Consider the following 7,861-nt stretch of genomic DNA (forward strand, 5'->3'; position numbering starts at 1 on the left):
ATGCACATTCTCTACTAGATTCATTTAGTGCAATTACTTCAACATGATTTGAGGATGTGGCAACAATTGTTTTCTTTTGAGAACGCCAGGAAATTACAGTACCTCCATTCATGAATATGTATCCATTTTGAAATCTAGCTTTATGAGGATCAGACAAATAACATGCATCTGCATAACTAATCAAGCCTTGTTTTGAATTGTTAGGATAAAATAACCCTAAATCACTAGTTTCTCGAAGGTATCGAAAAATATGTTTGATCCCATTCCAATGTCTTTTTGTTGGGGATGAACTAAACCTTGTTAGCAAGTTTACAGCGAAAGAAATGTCAGGTCTAGTACAATCGGTAAGATACATAAGAGCTCCAATTGTATTTAGATATGGAACTCCTGGACCAAGGACTTCTTCATTTTCTTCGCATGGACAAAATGGATCATTGTCAATATTTAATGATCTAACAACCATTGGAGTGATGAAAGTATTCGCATTGTCCATATTGAAACATTTCAAGATTCTTTCTGTGTAATTTGATTGATGCACAAGTATTCCATTAGGCATATGCTCAATCTGCAAACCAAGACAGTATTTGGTTTGTCCAAGATCTTTCATATCAAATTCTTTCTTTAAAATTTCAATCACTTCAAGAATTTCTTTATTCGTTCCAATGATGTCTAGATCATTAACATAAACCGCTATGATCACATACTCAGATGTTGTCTTCTTAATAAATACATATGGACAAAAAGTGTTATTTTTGTAACCTTTACTTGTCAAATAATCGCTTAAACGATTGTACCACATGCGTCTAGATTGCTTTAACTCACTCAATGATCTTTGCAATTTTATAGAATACATTTCTTTGGGTTTTGTACTTAATGCTTCAGGCATTTTAAATCCTTCAAGCATTTTCATATATATATATATATATATATATATATATATATATATATATATATATATATATATATATATATATATATATATATATATATATATCACTATCAAGTGATCCATACAAGTAAGTTGTAACAACATCCATAAGACACATCTCTAAATTTTCAGAGACCGCCAAGCTAATTAAATATCTAAAAGTGGTTTCATCCATTACCGGTGAATAAGTATCCTCATAATCAGTTTCAGGTCTTTGAGAGAAACCTTGAGCAACAAGCCTGGTCTGTAGCTTAAAATTTTGTCTTTCTCATTTCTTTTTCATACGAAGATCCATTTATACCCTAATGGTTTCACAACTCCAGGTGTGAGGATATGGTCCCAAAAACCTTCTCTTGTTAAGGGAATTTAATTCAACTTGCATAGCATCATTCCATTTAGCCTAATCATTTCTTCTTTGACATTCAATGACAGATTGTGGTTCGGGATCATCTTTTATAATATCACATGGAACTGAATACGAAAATATTGCACTTATATTGTCAGTTTCATTTTGTTCACATATTCTATTCGTTTGACCATAATTTAGTACAACATCCTCCTTTCCTGGGGTAATCTTGATAATTCGTGTTTCTCTAGGAACACTTTCCTCATGATCTAGTGCATTTTCTACTCATCTTCTTTTTTGTGGGTTCTTATCCTTAGAACCAAATGGCCTTCCATGCTTCAGGCGTGTTTTAGACTCTTGAGTGACTTTATCATCAGATTGTCCATATGGAATTTCAATTTGAGCTGGATCATTGACAACAAGTATATATGATTTAGTCACCCTTTCTGTGTCAGTAAATACGTCAAGCAATTGATTTTCCATTTCTTGGAAATGAATTATATTTTGAACTTCCATTTCACATTCCTTTGTGTGAGGGTCAAGATATGATAAAGAAGGCTCATTCCATGAAACATCCTTTTCTAGAATCTTCTCTTCTCCCCATAATGATGGGAAATTTTTCTCATCAATTTGTCAATCAGCTAGGCGTGCTATAAAAACATCACAAGTTAATGGTTCAACCAGTGTTGTAAAACTCGTCGAGTTGGCCTATTACTCCTCCGAGTACTCGCTACTCGGCCCTTTACCAAGGCGAGTTACAGAATCCTGAGTACTTCCTGATCGACCCTTTACTGAACTGAGCATTGTTGTAGAAGTCGGTCAAATCGGTGACTAATATGTATAATATACTTAATGATTTATTATTTAACACACACATGTGATTATTACTACATATATATCTTAAATTTTCAGTAATTATTCACGAAGTGAGACCATTATGTGTTTTTCAATTTTTGTGTATTCACACTTATCTAATTTTGCTTTATATTTCAATCAAATTATGATTTTAACTTATGATTTTGACATATATAATTGTTGGGTTTTGTATACTACAACATCCTATGGTGCACATACAACCCTAAATGCTTTGGATCTATGTTTTCTCTAATTATACATGTAATATTGTTTCCAAAGCATTAAGACTACAACTAGCATGCAATTGACATAAACAACATAAAATACTAGTTAGGAGTTTACCTCTTTATGTAGCTTGTGGAACTTGTTGTATTTGGCCTTTAAGAACTTAGTGCGCCAAATGTTTCACTTCAAATGGTTCACAACACACCTTAGACAAAGGATGACTTTTGAGAGAGTTTATGCACACTACAATTGGTTATGGCTCTCCAAGAACACTCTAGCAAAACTTGTGCAACCAATTTTAGGCTATAGGGTGTCATATATATATATATATATATATATATATATATATATATATATATATAGAGAGGTAAGTTATATTGAGAACACGAAAAAGGTTGAGAACGTGAGAACATTCCATTTTTGTTACTTTTTCAAAATTATGTCCTTAAAATGTAAAATGTTAAAATAGTTTATCTCCTTAATTTATGCAATATTAAATTAGGGTTATTGTTATTTATGCAATATTAAATTAGGGAAGACGATATACTTTTAATTAGACTAATTAGACTGATAACACGTATCCCAATTAATCGTACCTACTTTATTCATCTACAAAATATCCGGCTTATTTCCTTCGATTCGTCTTCTTCCTTTCACCTCTCATTACTTACAATACAGTTCCAAGTTTGGGTTTTTTTTTTGATTATCCGATGATTTGCAAGAATCTTTAAGCTGGAATTGGGGGATCCTTCTACATCAGTTTCTTTCACATTACATATCAATTATCCTGTGGTTTTTGTGATTCGATGATATGCAACCAATGTGACGCTGGAACATTAGGATTCTTCAAGATTACTTGCATTTTATCGTTAAAGATCGTCGATATAAAAGCTTATGGAGGTCGAATTTGAAGGAGGTTATGCAGTCGGGAATCGCACAAGAGGTAAGTTCCTTTTACGTTCACAATTAACCTTTTTTTTAATCATATAACTCGATTTTGTATACTTTGTATACAATGTTTTACATGAGTTTTCAATGTATACTTTCGATTTTGTCAAACGGTTCATGGAAGATTTATGACCTATTTTCTCAACTATATGTTCATTGTTAGCCTTTTTTTTAATCATATAAATCGATTTGCAAAAGCTTGAATGATGTTATTGGGATCACTATGTTGTTAAATTCAACTACAACTCATCGATTGAGATGAGTTTGCCATATAGATGGTCTGATTATGTAAATATTGCCACAGGTCTTATTAGCCCTTATCTCACACTTAGGTGTTACGTGCTAAAGTGTTTGCATTATATTTATTAACCATAGATTCCATTTACATGTATGTTATTTCTGTTTTATTATTATGTTTCAATTTGCATTATGTTAATTTGTGTAGTTAACAGTAAGATTAGAATTATGTATTTGTTATCATGTATGATCTTATTGGCCCTAATTTCATGCTTATGTGTTACATGTTAAATTATTTGCACTACATTTATTCATCATAGATTCCATATAAATGTATGTTATCTATGTTCTATTCATATGTGTCAATTTGCATTATGTTTATGGGGGTAGTTAACAGTAAGATTAGACTTATAATTTTGTTATCATGTATGAACTACAATAGGGCGCATGAAAAGTGAGTGTATCCATAACAGATACTCACTAATGAAATACAAGAATGATCCCTCAAATCCAATAATGATAGATATCGATGTAGATGCATCTGATTCTATCAGGATTACCCCCATACCAACCATCGATAAAGCTGGAGTTCTGACTCAAAGGTCAAGATCCAAACCTGTTTCAACTGTCAAACCAATTCAGAAAGAAGGTAGTTTTTTTTATTATTTTTTGAATTAGTTATCACACTAAAAAGCATATTCTTCATTATTTTTTATTATGCCTCAGTATCAATACAAGGTCTACATTCCGGACATAGTGATTCTGTTGAAGTGCTTCATGAAATTCGTTCAAAGCAGAAATGTGATCCACATTCCAACTCCCTTTCACCTGTGCATGGGTATACAAAATCAGGTAGCTCATTAACACTGTCTTTCTTTAAATTGCTAGTATAATTCATTCATCTTATTTACCGTTGTTTGACTGTTGAATTGTATTTTCCACCCAAAACTACACAAATATTAGAAAAATGTTGTTTACGTCTAAAGAGAAACAGCAGCCATCACGTGATGAATCAGATTTTAAAGACCCACACCTAGTTATCAGCCAAAATAAAAGGAAATCACCTCCACTTGTAACAGCCAAAGTTGTACAACATCAGGAGAAGAAAGCTAGAGCAGATGTGGCCAGCCCTCAAGCAATTAAGACAAAAGTTAAAGTCAAGAAACTGGAGAACAGAAAAGCAAAGAAGGGAGTTCATGTGGGTATTCCAACACAACCAAGGCGAATACATATTCGTACGTCACCAAATTTATTATTCTCCACAATGTACGGTGTGACGAATGGACAGAAGGAGTATTTATCATTCATTGGATTTGGTCCCCTTTTAAATATAAAAGTAGATGGGTCGGCATCACGAATTGGGTACTATGTGGTCAATAACTTTGACCCTGAACGCATGGTATTGAATGTCGATCGGGGTGAGATACCAATCACTAGGCAATTGATACATGACATGTTGGGTCTCCCTGTGGGAAATATCAATATCAATTCAGTAAAGTTCACAGCCGCTGAAGACAAAACTATTGATTTGTGGTCTGCACAGTTCAATTCAGAAAATGATATTAGGCCCAAAGGCGTACAAAGGGCGATAAAGAGATTAAAAGATGTTGGGTTATTGTTTAAAGTCAATTTTTTGGTTCTTATTTGTAACACCCTTAGACAATCCAAGAGCATGGGCACATGTGATGTATCAATGCTTTCAAGGGTTTCAGAGGATTTTGATTTAAGTGACATAGATTGGTGTTCATACGTGTTAGAGTGTTTGAAAAATACAAAACATGCATGGAATTCGATGAGCGATACATCTTACTATGTTGGCCCTATTGTCCTATTGACAGTACCTATCCTACAACCTAACTTACTACATTAATTCTACTTATTTATTATTGACTTAGTCACTGATGATTACACTACCACATCGGTAACGACTAATTGACTACTCATTGATCACTAATGATTTACTTATATTTTTTTTATCATATAAGCTTATATACCTGGAGCATGTTTCATGTGATGCGGTTACGATCGATCGTGGAAGACCTGCTATATGTTTATGGGATGTGGAAACCATGCGGTTACGTGAGGAGTATGAAATCAGAAATGGTGGAATTGGTTCTGGTGAACTTCAGGATCCTTACATACCACAGGATGACAATGCTGAAAATGTCAACTCGGCGAATGGATCAGTTGAGGTTAGAAAATTTCCTCATCATTTTTTCATATTTATCACATATTACTAATCATTCATAATGTTTTCAGGAATACCTTTCCACCATTGAAAGTATGTTCACCAAGCTAGTTGAGGATAATAATTTGATGGACTCAAAACTTGTAGAAACAATCGAAAGACATCCTCTTGTTTGTGATTTCTACGAATGGAAAGCCAAGATCAGAATCTTCCATAATGAAGCATCCGCGAAATATGGAGGTGGCAGTTCTACTGATGCAGGCAGCATTGGACCTTTATCCCAATGGTGGTCAGACAACGCAGAACAGATTAACAGGTCATGTCAAATGGTTGAACACTCTGTTAAATCGTTCCACAATTCACCTTTTCCAAACTTTAGCATCGAGATGACACAAGAGTTTGCTGATATCATTAGCAATTTACCACTGAAAGATATCATGAAAACTCCAAAAGACCATTGTCTAAGTCCTCTTCCATTATCAATTGTTCCTATTCACAGTGATGATGTTCCTGTCCGCGCAAGAGAGTTAAGGCCAAGAAATAAGCTCCCTGTACTACGTTCTCCGTTCATTGTACGGGCAATTGATATAACCAAACGTATATCACGTGCTCAGAAGGACCTATCTGAATGGGTTTTCTCAACACAAGGTCACCCAAGGTACATACAAATTTATTCATAACTGATAAAATCAAAATTATTTAAGTTTTAACATTTTATTTTATGCAGTGACGAACTTTTTAGGACTTGTGCTGGTGTAGCTGTTGAACGCTTTCACATGGAAAGCTTTTTCCCCATATGTGAACTTTTTGGACACGTACTAGATTGTGGGAGTCATCTGTTAAATTTCGATGAAGATTTGCGTTCCAATTTATCTCCTCGCATACTATTTGCCACTACCACGTTGACGGTACAATTTTAATAAACATTAGCAATCATTAACTATGTAATAATATAATCTTCTACGTTTGCACATACATGACTAGCACATTTTCACATTACACCTTAAATTTCATCTTCCTATTACACTACTCACAAACATTATTAACAACCTCTGTAATTTCACTATATATCTTCTTCACAGAGTTTGTATCTCGAAAATACTGTGTTGACAGAGGAAGATCGTAAGAAAATTTTTTATGAAAATTTGAGCCTATCCATTGACGATTTTGATGCAACACTACGCGATGTGCAACTAGTATGTTTCTTTACCCACTTTGTATAATTACTCATTGTTTTTAATAATTTATTAGATATTGATGTAACCTTTAGTGAGTGCATTGACAATACCAACACTAAAGTATTTTAAATCATATACATAATATTTGTTTCAGCTATTCATGCCATTCGTTCGTGAATTTCATATTTTCCTTGTCGTACTCGACTTTCAACAACCAGCCTTTTGGATCATTGACAACATCAAAAGAGATGTCGACACATATGGTTTACTACCAGACGTCATTGTAAGATACAAATACAGCTTGAAATTATTATTTTATATAAATCCATTTTTTAACATATAATCCTATATCATTTCCAGCATTCATACATGAGTAAATATCTGCGGTCTGTTCACCATCCAAACGCTAAAGCCTTTTCACATGTCCCAGGACAAATCCCCCAACTTTCTTGGTCAACAGTACACAATAGCACTGACTGTGGTATTTTTACTATGCGTCACATGGAGACGTTCATGGGTGGAAACATTAGAGATTTCAAAACTGGATTCAAGCCAGAGTCGCTTGCACAGGACAACCAATTATCTAGACTACGGGTCATATATCTTTGCAAAATAATAAATTCTGACTACAAACTGCTTAAGGATTCAATCCTTCATCAGGTAGCGGAATTCCAAAAGCTGAATGCAGCTAACCGAAAACAACTACTGAAGGATGCTGCAAACCAGGATACATGACAGGCTGACTGAATTTGGCATGTTGCTCGAACACCTTCCTCATCGTACGTGTTGTCTTCACAAAATCTTCTAATTTATCCTTATCATTCTGAAGACGCTCCAGACAGTACTCCAAGTTACTATATGCTTCGGTTAACAACTTAAAAGTTTCATCTTCCAATTAAGCAAGCCCATTCTTACTAACCAACAAATGGCTAGAAATAATATCCCTTCTCCACCTC

The sequence above is a fragment of the Lactuca virosa genome, chromosome 5 (assembly GCF_052849685.1).
Source record: "Lactuca virosa cultivar CGN04683 chromosome 5, Lactuca_virosa_CGN04683_v6, whole genome shotgun sequence".
Classification (NCBI taxonomy): domain Eukaryota; kingdom Viridiplantae; phylum Streptophyta; class Magnoliopsida; order Asterales; family Asteraceae; genus Lactuca; species Lactuca virosa.